Consider the following 21,907-nt stretch of genomic DNA (forward strand, 5'->3'; position numbering starts at 1 on the left):
AAAATTCCATATCCAGGGGCCGGGGAGATGGCTCAATAGGATAAGCGCTTGACTGGCAAACACAAGGATCTGAGTTCAATCCCCAGTTTGGGGGGGGTGGGGAGCAAGGGGCTAGGGAGATAGCTCAGCGGACCAAGTACATGCCTGGCAAGCCCAAAGACCCAAGCTCAATTCCCGGTACCACATGACCCGTCAGCCCCAGAAATCTGGGCATACGATGCCAGCCACTGAAAGCAGGCATGATAGTATACACCTGTAATCCCAGCCCTGAGGAGACTTATATGTAAGAATCACTACAAGTCTGAGCTGTACAAGATCCTGTACCAATAAATAAAGTTTTGAAAAAGAAGAGAGCTACTTCCACTTTCACACAAGTTGAAGTATCGTATGCGACTAGGTGGAAAGGGGGCTGGAATGGAAGTCAGAACTACTCTTTGATTTCTGATGGGACAGATGCAACTTTTTTTTTTTCCCAATTTGTGGTATCGCAGAGGTTGAACCCAGGGCCATGATTGGGCTTCACATGCACTCTACAAATGAACTGTTTCCTCAGCCTGAATTCAACCACCTAATCGCCTTCTGTTACTTACAAAATATATACATGTGAGTTTTTGTGACAGGATCTCATTATGTAATTCACACTGGCCTTAAAACTTTGAAAAAAAAACTAAGCTGCCTCAACCTGGGATAAACAGTACTGGGATTAAAGGATTGTCCTGGGGCTGGAGAGATGGCTCAGTGGTCTAAAGCACCTACTTGAAACAAGCTTGGCAAAGTACAGGGAACGCGGTTCGATCCCCAGCACCACATGCCAGCCAGACGCGCCCCCTGGTGGGCTGAGCTGGCCACACACACACACACACAATAAATAAATGTAATAAATAAAAATAAATAAATATTTTTTAAAAAAAAGGATTGTCCTACCACACCAATGTTTTTTGAGGATGTTTTTTCTAAATGTATTTGGTATGGGCTCTCACTACACATGACAGACTCATAATGATCCTCCTGCTTTCAGTCTCCCCAGTGCTGGGATTACAAGCATGTGTCACCACACCTGGGCTGTCCAGGTTCAGCACGCCCCCCCCCCCGGGGGGGGATGAGCCATGCAATAGGCATGCAGTATCAGGGATCAGACCTGGTCCCCGCAATTGTCTAAGCAGGTGCTTAGTCTGCTGAGCTATCTTGCTGAGCCTGGCAATGTCTTGACTCTTAGTTAATTGTGCTGATTGGCTAGATGTGCTAGACTTAGCCATCTGCTAGTGTCAGCCCTTCAAAATTATGAGAATTAAGGCCAGAGATATAGCTCAGCAGCATAAGCACCCACCAGCAGCAAAAAGCCCTGAGTTTGATCCCCAATACCCTCAACATTATGAGAATTACAGATAGTTATACTGTGCTCAAACTAAAATATATATAAAAAAATAGAGTTGGGGCCAGGTGTGGTGGTGCACACCTGTAATCCCAGCACTTGAGAGGCTGAAGCAGGAGAATCCCCAAGTTCAATGCCAGGCTAAACTACACAGCAAGATGTTTCAATTTTTTTTTAATATACTTAGTACAGTGTCTACAGGATCTCACTACACAGATCTGACTCAGTGATCCCATTTTCAGCCTCCCAAGCACTGGGATTATAGGCACACATCACCACGCCTAGATTCAGTGGTCTCATTTCAACCCAGGGGAGGGGCAGGGGCAGGGCTGGCACAGTACTGCCTAAGCAGGTGCTTTCATCTACTGAGCTATCTGGTGGGCCCTTCAAAACTTTAAGTTAGAGGCAGAGGTCAGAGGTCAGAGGTCAGAGATCCAGCATGCTCCGCTGGCCCCGCCCCTGTGGCATGCTGAGACAGCAATTGAGCCTCAGCATGCTAGCGCATGCCTGTAATCCCAGCACTTGGGAGGCGGAAAAACAGAAAGACCACTACAAATCCTATCTGTGTAGTGAGATCCTGTTGACCCTGTACTAAATACATTTTAAAAATAATTTAAGTTACTCATGTATCAGTATATATGATCTAACACAAGAAGTGACAACAAAATTTATGTGATGAAGATATATCTTGATTACCAGCCTAAATTGTATCACCATTTATCCATTTTGGGGGGGGGTCTTTAAGGTGCTCAGGGACTCACTACTAAATCAGGACCTGTGATCCACCTGTTTATAGCCTCCCAAGAGCTGCGATTATAGGCGCACATTACCACACCCAGTCTCCATTTCAGACTCACGGTGCCCCAGGCAGGGGCGGGACTGGCGGCGTGGGGGGGATCGAACCCCCAACTCCTGCTCGCAGGTGCTTTAATACACTGAGCTATTTGGCCAGTCTATCCAAAACGTTCAAATTACTAATTCTATTCATATTGAGGAATCCACTGTTTCAAATTTTATAGAGAAAATCATCTCTATAATGCCTCATTTCCAATTTACATAAAATGTGGCTGCATTGTATCTTCAGCTCTCACCAAACATCAAAAACACCTGACCAAAAAAACCACCTGACAGTAAGTACCACAATTCTTAATTCCCCCCCAAAAAAAGTCAAAATGATAGACCAGTATTTCTTTTTTGTTTCCCCCCCCCCGACCAGTATTTCTTTAAAGTTCATCAGACAGGGTCTCACAGTGTCTTGAACCACTATTATAATCCACACTAACTGTAACTGGCAGTAATCCTTCCTCACTCTATGTGCTATATCTGGCCAGTAATTTATATTTTAAAATGCACACAATACTTCTAAGGTAAGGAGTAAGATTCTGTTTTTCTACAAAAAAAACTGAGCATGTAGTGCACACACGTAATCAATCTGACAAGGATCACTGAGAATTCAAGTCCAACCATGCCTACCAAGTGAGCTCAAGGCCAGCCTCAACTACATAGTGAAACCTTGCTTTGGAAAGACAAAAAAACGGGCTGGGGAGAGAGCTCAGTGGTCTAAGCACATGGCTAGCCAGCCCAAGGACACAAGTTCAATCCCCAGTACCCTATGTCATGCCAGCCCTAAAACCACAGATCCCAGACCAAGCAATAATGCTTGCACACGCCTGTACTGGGGAAGGTGAGACAGGAAATTCACTGAGTGCAACTACGTTCCAAGACTCTGTATTGAAAGAATAGGAAACAAAAAAAAAAAAAAAAAAAAGATGATCATGATAGTATGCTGAAGAGCCTGGGAAAACACCTTATTCTTGTAAGTTCCATTATAGAAGACGTCAGTTATTAAATAACTGGCAATTGATCATCATTTCTAACAAAGCAGTGTAATTTTTAAGTCTCCCACAGGGTAGAATGTAATTTTTATCAGAACTCTTAGATTTAAAAAATTGCTCCCCCCAAAAAAAAAACAAAAACCAACAACCCGCAAGACTAGGGCCAGGGAGATAGCTCAGTAGCATAAGCAACTGCCTGACAAGCACAAGGTCCTGAGTTTAATCCTCTTGTAACACAAACAAACAAAAAAGCAAAACATTTTATGTGCAACACATCTCAGTAGGATGTGGGGAAGCACCCAGCCATCAAATCTATTATTTCTGCATTAATATATATCAAGTCACCACACATAACAGACTATCAGTAAATTAAGATGAGGTATTCTTGCCAAATGAGACTGACCATGGTAAACCAACAGAAACTGTCAAGATTTCTGTATTTACAGGCAAAAGCCTAGTTCTAAAGAGGAAAAAGGAAAAATGGAAACAAAGCTTTTGTAAATAGGGAGAGGATGAAGTTGAAGGAGGTAGAAGGAAAAAACAAATTATATCATGCAAAGGTAGATTCCCCATAATGAATGTGATTATTATGTATACCTAAAATGTACCAATAAACTTGATTTAAAAAAAAAACTTTAACCTAGCATTAAGAAAAAAAAATACAGGGCTGGTGAGATGGCTCAGTGGTCTAAAGCACCTACTTAGAACAAGCTTAGTTAAAGCACAGGGACCGCAGTTCGATCCCCCAGCACCACATGCCAGCCAGCCCCGCCCCCAGGTGGGCTGAGCTGGCCCCCCCCCACACAAATAAATAAATAATAATAATTTAAAAAAAGAAAAAGAAAAAAAATACATAAGCTCTAGATTTTTTTTTTCAGGTTAGATCTCACTGTGTGGATCAGGCTACTCAAAAATTTAAAGTTCACCTCCCTTAGCCTACACAGTGCTGGGATTTTATACATACTCCACTATGCCTAGTTAGCTCTGAAAAATTACTTGGTTTATAAACCCAAGTTCAAAGGATTACCATTATTTATCGTTTGGACCTAAGCAATACATGGGACTGTACCTAAGTTTATTTGTGAAATACATCAAAAAACATAGTGGGGGCCGGGGAGATGGCTCAGTAGAATAAACGCTTCCCTGGCAAGCGCTAGGGCCTGAGTTCAATCCCAGGTTAAAAAAAAAAAAAAACCATAATGGACTCACTTTGTCCTCAATTTGGCTATCAATTAGGGCAATTTTCAGCTACCTGCAAGCCTGTATGTAATTCACTTACTCAGAAGACTGGGGGGGGGGGGACCAAATTCAACAACCAAAAAAAAGGTACAGTAACAAATTATTCTACACGTCTCTTGGGCCAGGGATATAGCTGAGCACCACAAGCACCCGCCTGGCCAAGTACAAGGTTCTGAGTTCATTCTCAGTACAAAAAAAAAAAAAAAAAAAAATTAGTGACTCTCATAACAACCTTCCCAAATTTCATAGAATTGTTAGCAAAACTAAATTGGGGAATCTCTTATTCAGCCCTCAAGGCAATGATTTAGGCAATTAAAGGATATTTAGTGATAAGGACAATAGTTATTTTAATAGCTGGGGATGGTAGCACACACCTCAGAGTTCAGGGAGGTTGACACAGGATGATCATACCAAGATCAAGACCAACACAGACTACTGGATAGTGTTAATAGTTCAATACTTGAGGCTGTGGAGATACCTCATTGGTCTAAGTGCCAACCTAGCCAAGGGCAAGGACCCAGGTTCTATCCCCACCACTACCACATGCCGTGCTGGTTCTACCATGCTGGTTCTGCCTTGGGCAGGCTGCACTGGCCACCAAGACTAGCCTATAATCCCAGCAATGGAGAGGATAAAAACAGGAGAACCACTATAGAGTCCAAGTTGAGTAGCAAGATCCCGTATCAAATACACAAGTTATTAGGGCCGGGGAGTTGGCTCAGTAAAATAAGCGCTTCTCTGGCAAGCGCAAGGGCCTGAGTTCAATCCCTAGTTCCGCCAAAAAAAAAAAAAAAAAAGACAAATACATAAGTTATTTCTTTATTTGGTACTGAGGATTCAACTTGGGACCTTGTGCTTCCTTGTGCTTCCCAGGCTTATTCCACTGAACTATATATATATCCCCAGCCCAAATACATAAAATTTAAAAAGAAACAGTTCAATACATGACTGCTTTAAAATTTACTATTAACAGTACTCAACACATTCCATCAAGAAAATTTAACACCAGTACTCACAGAAGCTAGGGGTTTGCTCCAAGTTTGAGTCCAGTTTAGAATACACAATTAAGGCCAGCCTAGACTACATAGTGAGACCTTATCTCAAAAAAAACAAAAAAATGGGACTAAAGAAAACCCACAGAATTACTAAGATATCCTTAGGAAAACTTACATTTAAGGGAAAACTTACATTTAAAATGTACTCTACAGAGGGCTGGTGAGATGGCTCAGTGGTCTAAAGCACCTACTTAGTACAAGCTAAGCTAAGCAAAAACACAGGAACCGCGCTTCAATCCCCCAGCACCACATGCCAGCCAGCCCCGCCCCCCTGGTGGGCTGAGCTGGCCACACCCACACACGCAATAAATAAATAAATAAATATTAAAAAAAATAAAATAAAATAAAATGTACTCTACAGAAAGCCACAACACAAATAAAAGGACAAGGGCTGGGGAGATGGCTCAGTGGAATAAGCACTTCCCTGGCAAGCGCAAGGGCCTGAGTTCAATCCCCAGTTCCGCAAAAAAACAAAAAACAAAAAAACAAATAAAAGGACAGTGAGAACTTAAAAAAAGTTGTTTTTTTTAAATGTACTCAACTAAGCTGGGCATGATATCAGATACCTGAAGCCTGAGACAGAAGGATTGTACCAAGGCCAGCCTGAACTGTATAGTGCAAAACCCCACCTCAGAAAGACCAAAAATAATAATAGTGCTCAACTAAAGTATTATTCAGTCCTGGCTAACAAAGCCTAACCCTGGTTCAATTAATTCCCAAAGTTACATTAGCTTTATTTTTTTTAAATAATTTTATTTATTGGGCCGGGGAGATGGCTCAGTAGAATAAGCGCTTCCCTGGCAAGCACAAGGGCCTGTGTTCAATCCCAGGTTCTGCACCACCCCCCAAAAAACCCTAGTGATCCTGCCTCAACCTCCCCAGGACTGGGATTACAGGCTTGTGCCATCATGTCCAGTTTCAGCAGCAAGCATAGTACAGGGCCAGCAGGGAATGCAGTTACTAGGCATCAAACACAGGTTCTTGCACTTATCAGACAAGTGCTTAGACACTGAGCTATGTCCCCAGTCCCTACAGTCTTATAAAAAGGCAGAGCCACTACTCCTTGCAGTGGCAGTGTCTCTCCTTCACTGCTGGTTTTGCAGCCACCAGACTGAGCAGATTGCATGGATTGGATTCCTTCTCACCTGGGTGTTTTCTGAACAGCAAGGTGTGGACTACAAAGGCCAGGAAGTTACATTAGCTTTAAAATTAACTTGGGGGCCAATAATTAACATAAATAGCAACAGATATATTTCAGACTAGCCAAATCAGAACAAATTAGGTAAAAAACACCAGATGTTCTTTAATCTTATTATTTTTCAAAAGTATTTAGTACAGGGTCTACAAAGTCTCACTACACAGATCAGACTTGCAATCATCCAGTTTTCAGCCTCCCAAGCGCTGGGATTACAGGTGTCACCACCAGTCTCAGTCCCAGTCTCAGCATGCCCTGGGGGTGGGTGGGGCCAGCACAGCTGGGATCAAACCAAAGCCTGTACCCATACCTAAGCAGGCACTTTAGTCCACTGAGCTATCTGGCCAGCCCTGCTATTCTCTTGAAAACTGTTACTCAGAAACAAAATTGTACTGCTGCTTTTGTTTTTGTATTTTAGGGAAGGGTGTCCAGGGTCTCACTGATCCTAGTCCTAGCGATCCACCTGTTTACAGCACCCCAACAGCTAGGATAACAGGCACACACCACCATGCCCAGTCTCAAGTGCCATCTTAGCATGCCCCAGGAGCGGGGCCAGCATGAGGATAGCGCCTATGCCTGAAGGGGCATTAACCTTCTGAGCTATTTGGCTGGCCCATGTTGTTCATTTTAATACTGAAAGTCTCAGCATTTAGAGAAAAATCTCCTAAGCTCTCTAAAACCCAATTTCTCAGCTCAGTTTATCAGTGTTAACTGGACATAATCTTTAAACATCAAAGCTGTCACACAAAATTCTGTGAAAGATGGGTTGGTCTATAAAAGTATTTAAGGTGGTGAGTGTGTTGTCACACCTCTGTAATCCCAGCACTCAAGAGGCTGAGGCAGGAGGACCCTTGCAAATTGAAGGCCAGTCTGTAGTACATAATAAGACTCTGCCTCATTAAAAAAAAAAAAAAAAAAAGGATTTAAGGACGTAAGGCTTTCAGAGCTAACTAAGTGAGGTATCAGACCAGATCATAGTGATAGCTTTTAAATAAAAACCTAAAACTGGGGAATAGAAATAAAAGATCTCAACATAGGTAAGTGATTTGCATTATAGTATAGCCTGTGCCAGTTAAGTGACAGAAAGTAGGAATACATATCCTAAATCACCCTCAAGACCCCACAAATATTCCACTTCAATCATCTAAGTTTGAACCTATTTCATATTTAAGAGTTAGGCTAGTATAGTGTTACTAAAAGCAGTCTACAAACAGAGAAAATGGACACAGTAGATTCTGTAACACATCTTGCAAAGCACACTTTTGACTTTAATGCTAAAACTAGCAGCCATTTAGTGATTTCAATCATGAACTCTTTCAAGCAATATATTTTTAAAATATTACATTTTTAGTTTCTTTTTGAGACAAGCTTTCACATGTAGTTCAGGCTGGTCTTCCTTCAACTCATTGTATATATACACCAGTCTGGCCTCAAACTCTTGGCAATCCTACCTTAGCCTTCCAAGAGTGCCAAGATTACAGCCATGCCTCACTAAACCCGGCCTAACATTACACTTTTTTTTCCCTAACATTACACTTTGATGGGATGAACTGGATTAGTTGGTAGGGTAGATTTTTTTAAAAATGGAAAACTGGTCCCTTACCTATAATTGCAGCACTGTGGCTTAGTCTGGACAACTAGTAGATGTTAAAAATTATTTTTAAAAAGGGCTAAGGATGTAACTTTCTGTAATAATACATTAATCAAAGTTTCTCATAATTCTTTGAGTCTCACTCCAGTTTCAGGCTGGCCTTGTACTTACTCTGTAGCCCAGGATAGCCTTAATCATGCAGAAACCCTCCTGCCTCAGCCTTCCAAATGCTGGGTTATAAGGGCCAATAATTTTCTAACTATAAGTAAAAAAAAAAAAAAAAAAAAAAAAATTCTTTTTGCGGTACCAGGGATTGAACTCAGAACCCTGCACTTGCCAGGAAAGCACTTATTCTATTGAGCTATCTCCCCGGGTCCCAAAAGGTAAAACTTGAAAAAAAAAAAAAGAAAAAGAGTAAGAAAAAAGTTAAGGACATAATATACACCAAGTCCTTGGCCTAAGTGACATGAAAATTGGTTTCATTAATGAAAAAGGAGCCAGGCCTGGTAGGACATGTCTATACTCCCAGTGCGAGGGTGGCAGGGGCAGGAGGATGAAGGCAGCGTGGGCTATACAGTGAGCTTGAGGTCAGTCTGAACTACAGTACACAGAAAGTCTCAAAAAAGTGATCTAAACAGCCTGAAGAATTCTGCTTAAGGAAAGATTAGCTCAGCCAGTTTTGGATTTTTAGGCTGATGCTTGATATTCATGGAACTGTCAAGATGCTAAAATAGACGAATGAGAATTTCACTTGATAACAAAGTTCAGGTTGTTTATGTAAGTTTGAGAATCATCAGCTTGTAGGTATTAAGAGATTAAATAAAACCCATAAAGTGTGGGCAAAAAGGTAGGACAGTCACTTTAACAGAGAAGCCCAATAATCTAGAAGTGAAGCAGTAAAGTTCATGGAACAGTGATATCTATGACTAGCTAAGTGACAACCACAACTTAAGCAAGCTGAGGACTGAAAGTAGTACAGTATATACAACATACACCTCTGCCTCTTACTCCTCACATTTTTGCACCTATTTTCCAGTACTATGTCTTGTTCCAAGATTAAGTTTGTTATTCCCCATTACCTGTGCTTTCATGTGCAATGTTTCCAATCTCAGCTTGAGCAAAAGTTCCATTATGGCAGGCATTCCCAACCCTCCTTATTCTAAACCACTTTCACATTAAAATTAACATTTCTAAAAATAAAACCCTGGCATCATTTTCCTGTTTGGAATTCTGAAGTTCTACCTCCTAAGAACCTGAGGCAGGAGGATTAACAGTGAGTTAGAAGTCAGCCTGGGCTATAGTGAATTCAAGGGCAGCCTCAATAGCAACACTGCATCTCAAGAAGAATCAGTGACTTGGGCTGGGGAGACAGCTCAGCAGTCTAAGCACCTGCCTGATAAGCACAAGGGCCTGAGTCAATTCCCAGTACCGCGTGCTGTGCTGGCCCTTGTAGCAAGACCCTGTATTAAATAAATATTAAAAAAAAAAAAAAAAAAAAATCAGTGGTTTATTACCAGGAAAAAATATAAATTCCTCTGCATGGTACTGAATTATTTGACCAGATTTTTTTTTTGCTTTATGTATATGGTACATGGTCTCACTTGCAGCTCGGACTTTCAGTGATCCTCTTGTTTTCTGCCTCCCCAGTGATGGAATTACATGTGTGGGCCACCATACTTGGTTTTGTTGGCTTAGCACACTTAGGGGCCTGGCATAGTACGTGGTGCCAGGGACTAAAATGACCAAATTTTAACCTAAAATACAATTCCATTCACATCCTCTTAACAATGATTCCTGACCTCTTGAATTAAGATACCCATCTCTGCAGTATTCCTGTTTATTGCTAATTATGGTGCCATTACCTCACTTACCTACCTCCCCCTTTTTCTCCCCCAGGTGCTAAATGTCTTTCATGCTAAATCTAAAGTAAATAGATGGAGGCAGATTTGGTGACACACATCTTTAATCCCAGCACTCAAGAGGCTGAGCCAGGAGAGTTCAAGGTCAGCCTACAGGCACTCCAAAGTCAAAACTTGTGCCAGCAATGAGACAAAAAAGCAAGCAAGCAGCTGACACACAAAACAACAAAAAAAAAATGTGGGTATCAAAACAACTTCCATGGGGCTGGGGATATGGCTCAATAGAATAAGTGCTTCCCTGGCAAGTGCAAGGGCCTGAGTTCAATCCCCAGTTCCACCAAAAACAAAAAAACAAAAAACAAAAAACTTTCGGATTAAAGTGTCTGTTTATTTTTATTTTGGGGGGGGGGGCGGAATTGGGGCTTGAACTCAGGTCCTTGTGCTTGTCAGGTAAGCACTTATTCTACTGAGTTATTTTCCCGACCCCTAAAGTGCCTGTTTAGATGGAGCGCAGCAGGCCAGATACCTGTTGGCCCAGCCCCCGGGGTGAGCCGAAACTGCAATGAAGATGGAGATGGGGCTTTCTGAAGCACACCTGTAATCCCATGTCTTGGAAGGCTGAAAACAGGAGGATCACTACCAGTCCGATCTATGTAGTAAGACCCTGTAGACCCTATACCAAATACATTAAAAAAAAAAAAAAAAACCTGCAAGGGGCGGGCCACATAACTCAGCAGACTAAAGTACCTGCTTAGGCAGGCTCAGCTGACAGGGGAGGGGCACGTTTGATTCCTGGCACTGTGAGGGACTAGCTTCTGGGGCACAGAGACTGGGACTGACACTGGGTATGGTGGTGCACACCTGTAATCCTAGCACTTGGGAGACTGAAAAGAGGAGGATTACTCACTATGAGTCAGATCTGTAGCTGGGGAGATGGCTCAGTAGAGTAAGTGCTTCCATGGCAAGTGCAAGGGCCTGAGTTTAATCCCTGGTTCCACAAAAAGAAAATCACTGTGAGTCTGACCTGTGTAGTGAGACCCTGTATTAACTACATAAAAAAAATAAATAAATAAATTCCACCTATTAAAAAAAAAATAATTTTCAGGGTCTTTAAAGAGAGCTCATCGATCTAAGAGCCAGGTTGGGGCCGGGAAGATGGCTCAGTAGAATAAGCGCTTCCCTGGAAAGCTCAAGGGCCTGAGTTCAATGCCTGGTTCCACAAAAAAAAAAAAAGCCAGGTTGACAAGCACAAGGACCCAAGTTCTATCCCCAGTACTGCATGCTGTGCTAGCCACTGAAACCAGGCATGGCACAAACCTTTTCTAAACCCTGAGCTGGGAAAGATGAGGCAGGAGGATCCCTACAAGTTCAAGCTGCTACATAGCAAGACCCAGAACCAAATAAAATATTTAAAAAATAATTTTGTAGGGCTGGTGAGATGGCTCAGTGGTCTAAAGCACCTACTTAGAACAAGCTTAGCAAAGCACAAGGGACAACGGTTCAATCCCCCAGCACCACATGCCAGCCAGCCCCGCCCCCTGGTGGGCTGAGCTGCCCCACACACACAAATAATTAAAAAAAATTTTAAGAAAAATAATTTTGTAGGGCTGGCCAGATAGCTCAGCAAATTAAAGCACCTGCTTAGGCAGAGCGAAGCAGCAGATGCGGTGCAGGCCCTGCTCCCAGTGCTGAGATGAGCTATTGAGACTGTGCACGCTGGCGCACGCCTATAATCCCAGCACTTGGGAGGGTGAAAACAAGACTATCACTACGATGAGTCCAATCTATGTAGTAAAACCCTGTACTAAGTACATAAAAAATAAAAAACCAAAAAATGATAAAATATGTTTGAGCCAGGCCTAATGGCACATGCTTATAATCCCAGAATTTGGAAGGCTGAGACAGGATCAAAGCAAGTTTCATGCCACCTGAACTGCAGAGTAAAACTATCTCAAAAAAAAAAAAAAAAAAGACAATTTGACTATTAATAAAAAGAACTCATCTCTCTTCCAGCTAACACTCAGGAACTTCTGCTGTAACTTTTCCCCATTTCATTTTCCTTTAACTGAATTTCCTTTGACTAATTTGGTATTTTTGGTCCATATGGATAGGAAAAGTGTGATTTATTGCTCTAGCACCACCACACTGTATATGCCTTTTAGCACCACCACACTGTATATGCCTTTTAAAGTCACTGCCCAAAGACCAGGTGAGGTTGCACATGCCTGCAACCCCAGCACATGGGATGTTGAGTCAGGAGGATCACTGGGAGTTCAAGGCCAGCCTGAATTGCAAAGCAGACACAAATACTCTATTGTAGAGTCAGGTATGGTGGTACTGGACTATAATCCAACCCTCAAAGAGGACAGGGCAAGAGCTCAAATATCTTCCCCCCAAAAAAAATTCACTGTAGTAACTGAAATATTAAAAGGTTAAAAACCCTGGAGTTTCATATTTTCACTAATCTCTACACTATTCTTTTGAATCCTCATAAAAACACAGGAAACAGCACAACTGTGAGTGCTGTTTTAAGTACAAAGGTTCTTACTAGCAACAAAGCAAACACTAGACAATTCAGCAGGTAACTGGACCTCAAATCAACTGGAAAGATTCAGCCCTAGATCCTTCTTAATTTGGATACAAAAATTAAATTTTCTTGCTTTCTGAGATAAACCCTACCTTCCCTTAATGACTGAAAACAATGCTGCAATGGAACATTCTATTATTACAGCATGTCTTTTGTGATGATTCACATTAAATGTAGCTAATATAATCCAAGATACTACCAAAAGCCTCAAGATTAAATAAAAATTTTTACTCATTTGTAATAACGTAAGTAAAGGATTTTCTACATATGCCCTTGCCTTGTTGCTATTATAGCAGGATGTTTCAATCTGAAGTGTAAATTTCAGCTCCTCTAATTACCATTTTCTAGTAAGCCCCAGTTAATTAAAAATTCATTGTTAGTTATAGTAGTTTACAAAAACCTGAGGATGCCTCTCCTGGAAAACTTAACAAGCTACATACCCTTAAGGGTTAACCAGAACCATTCCAGAGGCTATAACCTACACCACATCAACTACAATGAATCTGTTTCCTACTCTTTGCAATGAAACCAAGTGGACCTTACACCTCTTACCATCACCCAGGATGGGTGTGCATCTGTTCCGAAGGCCCCCCTGGCTCCAGGTCATCCTGGCTGATGCTGCTCCAGGCTGGGCATCCATGTTGCTGCAGCTTGTGGTTTGTGAGGAGTAGTGTACAGGAAAAGCAGGATGGGATTTCAAGGGAAACAGGAGGAAGATGGCTTTCCAGGAAAATGCCATCACTATAATAGGTGTTAAGTAGTACCACACACATTTTATTGCAGCACAATTTAAAAATTTAACAAATGAAAGATTAAAAATAAAAAACAAAAATAAAAAAAATTAAAAATACAGACGTCCAGAGATTCTCTAAAACAGTTAAGTTAAAGATCAGGAAAAATAAGGTCACAGACTTAACAGCCAGTAAAATTATTTCCAGTGTGGGGAAGGGGTTGAGGGCAAGGGTGAGGTTGGGAGAGAAGGTTTACGTGATCAATCCACTTAAAAATGCTAATGCCTTTGCTTTCTCTCCCAAGGTGTAAAACTCCAAAGTTAATCAGGAGGCCGAAGAAATTCTTACAAACATTCAGAAAAACTCGATTTTAATCCGGTTAAAAATCATCAGTGTCATTATCATCATCATCATCACCATCATAAGTATAATAATAATAAGTTATAATAATACTAGTAACAACAATAAAAAGGAAATCAGCGGAAAGTCAGGAAAAATGTAAAAAAAAAATTGGAATAACTTACTGTAGCTGAAGATCAAAAAAATCTCACTGTAAAAAAACAAAAATAAAAATAGCCCAGATTAGAAAAACGGGAGGTGAAAAAATGTCAAGTAAGTAAAGTTCATTTCTTTTCTTTCCCAAAGCAGTTTCCACAAAAACCGCAAGGGTAATGTTCTCAGTAGCAGACAAGCAAAGCCCTTTCCACATCATCCATCAATCTTAAAAATACACGAGGAATAGAGAGGTCAGTTTATAAGAGGCTAAAAGGCTCCTCCTCTAACCCAACAGCTAAAAAATAGAAATGTTAAAAATTACATCTTAATTCCAGGTCCCGTTTTTGGAAACAATTAAAAAAAAACACCTGTAAATTTGCTGTAGTGCACACCATGTTGCATCATTATGTATAAAATGTCTTTATAAAATCAGTTTTGAAATGGGAATGTGTGTGTTCTGAAAGGGTGGGGAAAGGAGGTTAAAAATCAAAGCTGAGCTCCAGTGAGTAGGGATGGGGTTCGCCTTGCTGCCCTGTGAAAGGAGAAGGGACAGATTGAGTCAGAGTTCCTCAGAAATGTTGTGCCCTAACCCCGGACAGAAACATCTGTCTATTGCATCTAACACATTTTGGTATAGCATAACATTTCACTGGGATGGGAAGAGCCTTTATAGAAATCACTTTTACCAGTGACTGTCTTTACAATTCTTTAACACCAATAGGTAGCTAAAATTAAATATATGTCAACATTCCCTTAGGGGCTCCGAAGGAGTATACATTTGAACATTCATGTTGATAAATCAGCGGTTTGGGAAAGGAAAATAAAGAACCAGGCCAACACAGAAATAAAAGAAGTGAACAAATGTCAAATACTGGAAAGGTAAGCAGATTCGTGGGTTTTAAACTTTTTTAAGTCCATGTACTTAACACAGACCAGAAGTATTTTAAATGGTAGATATATACTAGAAATGACTTATCTATTCTCAGAACCAATGATTGAGCTAAGAATGTTGGTGCATGCTGGTCACTCAGCTACTGGGGAAGCTGAGGCAGAGGGATCCCAAGTCTGAGCCCAGTTGGGGCAGCCTGACAAGACCCTCTATCAAAATAAAAGGACTGGGGGATCTAGGTCAGTGGTGCTAGCCTTGCCTAACGTTCACAAGGCCCCTAGGATCAACCCCCAATACTAAAGAAAAAGAGAGAAGTGATCAAAACACAAGGCCTGATACAGAAAAGATGTTATAAGGAGCCCTTTCCGTCAGTGGATAATGGGGAAAAAAAAGAAAAAAAAAAGACATGAAGTTTGGGAAAGCTTATCTATATGACCCTGAGGAATGTCACAAACAGATGAAAACATTATGGCCCTTGTGGAATGTTTGTGGTTTACATCACATATATCACTAATTTGCAAGGTGTAGATTAAAAGAATGTGGTAACTAACACAAACTGACAGTTATTATGCATGAACCAGAACAACTGCAATTAGTTAACTTTTTATTTGCAGTGCTGGGGAATGAACTCGGGACCTTGCACTTGCCAGGCAGGTGTTTAAGCCACTGAGCTATATCCCCGGCCCCCAAGAATTGCAATTAGACTATAGCTCACTGTGCAAATAAGCATAAAATGGCTCTACTCACATCTGAATATTTAGTCTTACTCTCCCCTCAATTTTCAGTAAACTCAAGCTTTTTATTTTTTTGAGATACAGCATCGCTACATTATTTAGACTAGTCTTGAACTATGTAGCACAGAATGGCCTCAAATGTGTGACAATCCTCCTGCCTTGGCCCCTACAGTGCTGGGATTACAGGGCTGCGCCAACAAGTCCAGCACATCTTAAACTGAGGGGTTTCTTTTTCCTGTATTTTAGAGAAGGGTCCAGAAGGTGTTCAGGTTCAGGGTCTCACTACTAGATTGGACTTGTAGTGATTCTCCTGTTTACAGCCTCCCAAAGCACTGGGATTACAGGCTCACACCACCATGCCCAGTCTCAATTGCATCTCAGTGCTCAGTGGGGGTGGAGTGGGGCCAGCATAGCAGGCCAAGTATCAAACCCCTGCCCCTTGCACCTGCACTTTAATTCGCTAAGCTACTTGACTGGCCCTTTAAACTGAGTTTGTTTTGTTTTGCGTGGAACCGGGGATTGAACTCAGGCCCTTGTGGTTGCCAGACAAGAGCTTATTCTACTGAGCCATCTCTCCTGAAAACTGAGTTTTTAATGATTCCTTGAGTCAAATATGAAACATAGCAACAGAACAGGTATGGAGATCCAACAAATGCTTAAAGTAGAAAAACAGCATGACATGTAAGTTACTTTTACATTTAATTGTGCAAATATAAACAGCTACACAGTTTGTGCAAAACCTTAGTAAATACACTTTCGAATGTTACCTCCTTTGAGTCAGTATTTTGGAATTAACAATGCAACAGTCTTATTTGAAGTCAGTCTGAACCCGTACAAAAATTTTCAAGATTCAAGGGTGATGGTACATGTCTGCAATCCCAGCAGTAGAAGGTGGGACAGAGGATCACAAATTCAACCCAGTATGGGCAACTTAGGGAGACCCTGTCTCAAAATTTGCTTTGTGTTCAATCCCTAGTACCAAGAAAATTTTTTACATGTTAACTTTGACTCATCCACAGAAAATGCTTTGCACATCTGCCACAAGCTAAAAATAAAATAGCATGAAAGCATTTATATCCTTCAATGTCAAGATGTTTCCTACAGAGGGCCAAGCGTGTAATCTCAGCACTTGCAGGCTGAGGCTGGAGGATCACTCCGAGTTCCAGACTAGCCTAGTCTACAGTGAGTTCACGGCCAGCCTAAACTGCACAGTCACTCTCTGAGACCAAAAAAAAAATTCCTGTATGTTTAAAAAAACAATCTGAACAAGCAATTTATTGTAACATTTTTCAACTAAGACCATCACTAGATCATGTGGAAGTTCACTGTCAAAATTGGAAAGAACCCCCATCACTAGTTAGGAAGCATTCCTTGCCAGGCATGTATATACATAATCCTGTAACTTGGTGGTGGGCTGGCCTGAGGCAGGAGGATCAGAGTTCAAAGACAGCCTCAGCTACAGAGTAAAATCCAGTCTTTAAAAAAAAAAAAAAAAAAGAACTGGGCATGGAGAGAAGGACGTAATCTCAGCACTTGGGAGATTGAGACAGGAGAATCACCCCAAATCCAAGGCCAGCCTTAAATACACAGGACATTGTTCTAAAGAAGTTTAAGATTTAAAGTAAAAATTTGGGTTGGGGAGATAATTTGGTGGCCTAAATTTCTGCCTGGCAAGCACAAGGATCCGGGTTTAATCCCCAGTACCACATGCCATGCTGGTCCCAAACACCTGTAATCCCAGCACTGGGGTGACTGACACAGGAGGATCACGGAGTCAGAGCTGCATAAGAGACCCTGTACCAAATACTTCTTTAAAAAAATCTTTTAAAAGACTTTTTAAAAAGTACACCAAAGAATATTATATTCTTCCACACTGATTCAGTGAATCTTCCAAGGGAAGTTAAAATACAAGTTTTTCTTTTCTAAATCCAAAACGTTCATCATCCATAATGAACACCCCTAGTTATGCTTCACCTAGCACCTCTGGTTTTTGCCAGATTGTCTAGTAAATTTAACATGCACAAAATCATAATCCTCATGGTACTCAAAGACAATGTACACTGGAAATACGAACAAATATAGCTCCTCGAAGATAACATACTGCTTGAAAAAAATTAAAAATCCACCGGCCAGGGAGCTGGCTCAGTGGAATAAGCGCTTCCTTAGCAAGCGCAGGCGTCTGAGTTCAATCCCCGGTTCCACAAAGAAAAGAAAAAAAAAAACCTTTAAAAGTTCACTATTAATGCAGAGAACAATTATAAAACCTCCGAGGGCCAGGGAGATAGCTCAGTAGAATAAGCGCCTGCCAGGCGCAGGGTCATGAGCTCAATACTCAGTACCACAAAAGTAAAGCCAAAAAAAAAAAAAAAAAATCGGCACTTTTCAGCCTTTCACAACTAAGACTTCAGTTACAGAAATTAGAGAGATAGAGCCTTAACTCTCTATAAAACTAAAATGCAAGTCTTAACTAATTTGCCCAACAATGACACAATCAGCAAGCAGAATTAAAATCTAGTGCTCTAAACTCCTAGGCCATTTTTTCCATGGTTCACACTCTAATTATTAACACTCCTAACACCATTAATACACTTCCTCATTAAAACTAGAACACCTAGCTGATTTGGAATACTGTATATTGTTTCCAACAGCCATTCCATACAAAACAAGGTCACACGTAATCTCAAACTCTAGAGATCTAATTATAAACACTAAGAATGCTTAAATACTCTACAAAAGGAACAGCAAATAAAGTAATCCCAAGAATGATTCACACAAACAAAAAGGAGGTCCAGAAATCTGCAACTTCATCCTTTTTAGACCCTTCCAAATAAAAAATATAAACAACGCTTACCTAGTTAAAAACATCAGAATTGTCTTGATACTAATTCTGCACTAGAGTTCCTGATAGTAACTCAGGAATTTTTGTTACCTTGGTACACGATGATCCTCAGGAACCCGTTTTTCTAACAATTTCAACAGCACCAGTAATTGCTCCATACTAATTATTTTGTTTTTGAGATAGGGTCTCACTATGCAGTTCAGAATGGCCTTGAGCTCACTTCGTAGCACAGGCTGGTCTCGAACTCAAAGTGATTCTCCTTGCCTCTGCCTCCAGAGTGCTGGAATTACAGGCATGTGACACCACGCCCAGCTTTCCATATTAATTTTTGACATTTACCAACACTTAAGATTACTACTTCCTCTTGAAGCAATTACTGTCTTCACATCTCCCTTTTAGTAACTGAGCAGTTTAAAAAAATAAAAAATTAGCTTTTGGGGGGAGGAGGGTTTCTGAGACAAATTGTGTCCCTATATAATCCAGGCTAGCCATCAGCCTCCCAACTGCTGGGATTACAGAGTCGTACCAACACACCTGGCCACTGAAAAATTGTTTTAAACCAATGTATACTACAAATGTTTAGGCTTCTAAAAATGAAAGAGTGGTAGGCTTGGTAGCATATACCTATATCCTAGCACTGACAGTGGCAGAGACAGTACTACAAGCTAAAAGCCAGGCTGGGCAATTTAGCAAAACCCTAGATCAAAGTAAAATATGGCTAGAACTCAGTGCTGAGCGTCCCTCAGTTTGATTCCCAGTAAAGCAAAAATAAAGACCAATGAGGCTGGGAAGTTGGCTCAGTAGAATAAGCGCTTCCCTGGCAAGTGCAAGGGCCTGAATTCAATCCCTGGTTCTGCCAAAAAAAAAAGAAAAAAGAAAAAGACCGACCGTATTTTTAATCTCTAATTTCTATCAAATCAGTTTAAAGGGGGACCGGGGAGATGGCTCAGTAGAATAAGTGCTTCCCTGGCAAGCACAAGGGCCTGAGTTCAATCCCCGGTTGTGCCAATTAAAAAAAAAAAAAAAAAATCAGTTTAAGGGATAAATCTGTGCAACATTTACACTGTGCTTTGAAAGCTTTTGTGAAAAATATCAAGCAAATCTTGCGAGTGGATTTTTAAATTGACTTTCAAGTAAATGTGACACTGAAGACCTCTTAACTTTTTGTTTATCATATCAGGGGTTGGATTTTTTTTTTTTCCAGTTATTCTGAGAATTGAACTTCCACTGATTAGGTAAGTACTCTTAATCACTAAGTTATATCACAAACCCCAACTTACTGATTTATTATTTTTTTTTTTGGCGGAACCGGGGATTGAACTCAGATCCTTGCATTTGCCAGTCAAGCACTTATCCTACTAAGCCATCTCCCCCGCCCATTTAAATTTTTACAAAAAAAGTAATAATAATAATAAAGCCTCAGTACCTAGCAAATAGTAAGGACTACAATACAATTTTTACCATTCTAGAAGGACAGGATTGATTCACGCCAGAATATGCTGCAAAGTTAACTGTTTTTCGTCACTGAAAATCAACCACAAATACTGTAAATATTTTTCCCAAGTCCAATTTAGAAATTTCTTCTTGAGATTTCTCTAAACCTGGGTTCTCCTGAAGATTAAAATAGTGTTTAAGGGGCTAGGGAGATGGCTCAGTGGAAAAAGCGCTTCCCTGGCAAGCTCAAGGGCCTGAGTTCAAACCCCGGTTCCGCAAAAAAAAAAAAAAAAAACTAAAAAGAAAAAGTGTTTAAGTACCTAGCATTACAACTATTGTCAATCTACTTGACCTACTACTGGTCAAATTCCTTAGTAGTGTTACCACCTACTGATCCTGACAACCTTAAGCCTTAGTTTTTAGCTGCGAAAGATAATACCTACCTGAAGCAAAATCCCACTAATTTATATTTTTCAAGAGATTTGTAACTGCAGACAAAAAGTCAGCTGTATTAGTAATAATATAATTAAGCTACAAAATTTACTTTTTTGTGTGCGGAACCGGGAATTGAACTCAGACCCCCTGGTATGCGCTTATTTTACTGAGCTATCTCCCCGACCCCAAAACTTCCTTTCTGAAGAATAGAAATACTTCGAAATACATCATAGGCTTACAAAGAACAGAAAAATAAAAAGTGGTCAATAAAAATCAAATTACCGACCGACATGGCGGCACACGCGGGAGGGGCAGCCGAGGCAGGATAGAGCCAGTTCGAAGCCACCCTGGGCTACAAAAAAACCCCAGCCAAAAAAAAAAAAAAAAAAACCTCTTGTTAAAATATTACTATTTGTGCCATTTACAGGATCCGAAATTGAAAGGCTCGCAAAATATTTGGTAACCCTGTCCTATTGCCCGCTTTAATTTTAAATTTAAGGCAGCTGGCGTGATGACGCACGCAAGAAATCCCAGCAGTCGCGGCTGAGGAGGATCGCCGAGTGGAAGGCCATACTGAAATAAAGACCCTGTCTCAAAAATACAACAAAACTCAATAAAGGCAACAGACGTAAAAGCAAAAACAAAAAAATTCATCAATAATACATTAACTTCAATTATGTTAATGAGCATCGCGATCTTCACTCTCACCATCTCTCCGAGTCTCGACGGTCGTAGAAAAGGAAAGAAAAGCAGCCGTTAAACGCCAAAGCGACAAAAGCACATTTTGCTAGAGGACAGTAGCCTAAAGTAAAGTAGATTAAGCCTACGAGGAGGCCGTGGCCTGAAAAACTCTCTCCACTTAAGGCCCAACAAATGGGGCCTGGTTACTTGACCGAGACAAGAATTCGTTCGTCTTTCTCTCCCACACTCCCTTCCAGGCCCCAGAGAAACCCAGCGCATCCCTGAAGTCCACCCTCTCCACTTACCAGGAGAGGTGAGAGAAGAGATTCGATTCCGAATCCCCTGCTCCCAGGTTCTACGTGGAGTTGACTGCTGCTCGAGGTCAGCAACGCGGCACCGACCGCTCAGTCTCCGTCTCTTCACAAAATGGCCCCCGAGTCTTCTCTGCCGCCGAGGCGAAGGCCTAGCCCCCGCCCCACTCCTAAGAGCTTTCCTATTGGCTGAAGTTTTTCTCGCTCGGAGTGTTAATTAGTCAGTTCTACCGCTCTTCATAATTCTACCCAATTACAATCAGCAGTGGGTGAGGCTAAACCCCACAATTTCCACATGCGTAACAGAAACTAGTTTGTAACTGGCTACCTTTCCTGTCACTTAGTGCTCGAATACCGGTTATTGGCCACTGTTCTAGAGAAAGTGGGGGTGGAAATTCGCCTTTGTATCGCGGACCGCTTCACATCCGGGTATCCGGAAAGTCTGACTGGCGGCTTCAGTGTCCAATCTCTGCTGTTTACAACGACTGGCGGACGGTCGGCCTACAGCTTGGAATTCCCGCGGTGCTGGGGGGGGGGGGGGGGGTTGCGGGCTGCCGTTGGCGTGCTCGAAAAATCTGCCTTGCCCTCGGGCATGAGAAAAAGAAAACGCGCCAAAAAGAAACAA

At 41.3% G+C, this 21,907-nt stretch overlaps 1 protein-coding gene across 1 annotated transcript in view; it reads right to left on the reverse strand.

Moving 5' to 3' along the window:
- Nucleotides 1-21,380, reverse strand: part of Hnrnpc (heterogeneous nuclear ribonucleoprotein C (C1/C2)) — a 91,386-nt gene extending 70,006 nt beyond the window's left edge. Inside the window, exons 1-3 of the mRNA XM_012513183.2 lie at nucleotides 21,277-21,380; nucleotides 14,328-14,491; nucleotides 13,989-14,014 (exon numbers count right to left, since the gene is read on the reverse strand). The gene's annotated coding sequence lies outside the window, so the exon portion shown is untranslated. The remainder of the gene's footprint in view (nucleotides 1-13,988; nucleotides 14,015-14,327; nucleotides 14,492-21,276) is intronic.
- Between the last annotated feature and the right edge of the window lie 527 nt (nucleotides 21,381-21,907).

The sequence above is a fragment of the Octodon degus genome, unplaced genomic scaffold (genome assembly GCF_000260255.1).
Source record: "Octodon degus isolate 3935 unplaced genomic scaffold, OctDeg1.0 scaffold00352, whole genome shotgun sequence".
Classification (NCBI taxonomy): domain Eukaryota; kingdom Metazoa; phylum Chordata; class Mammalia; order Rodentia; family Octodontidae; genus Octodon; species Octodon degus.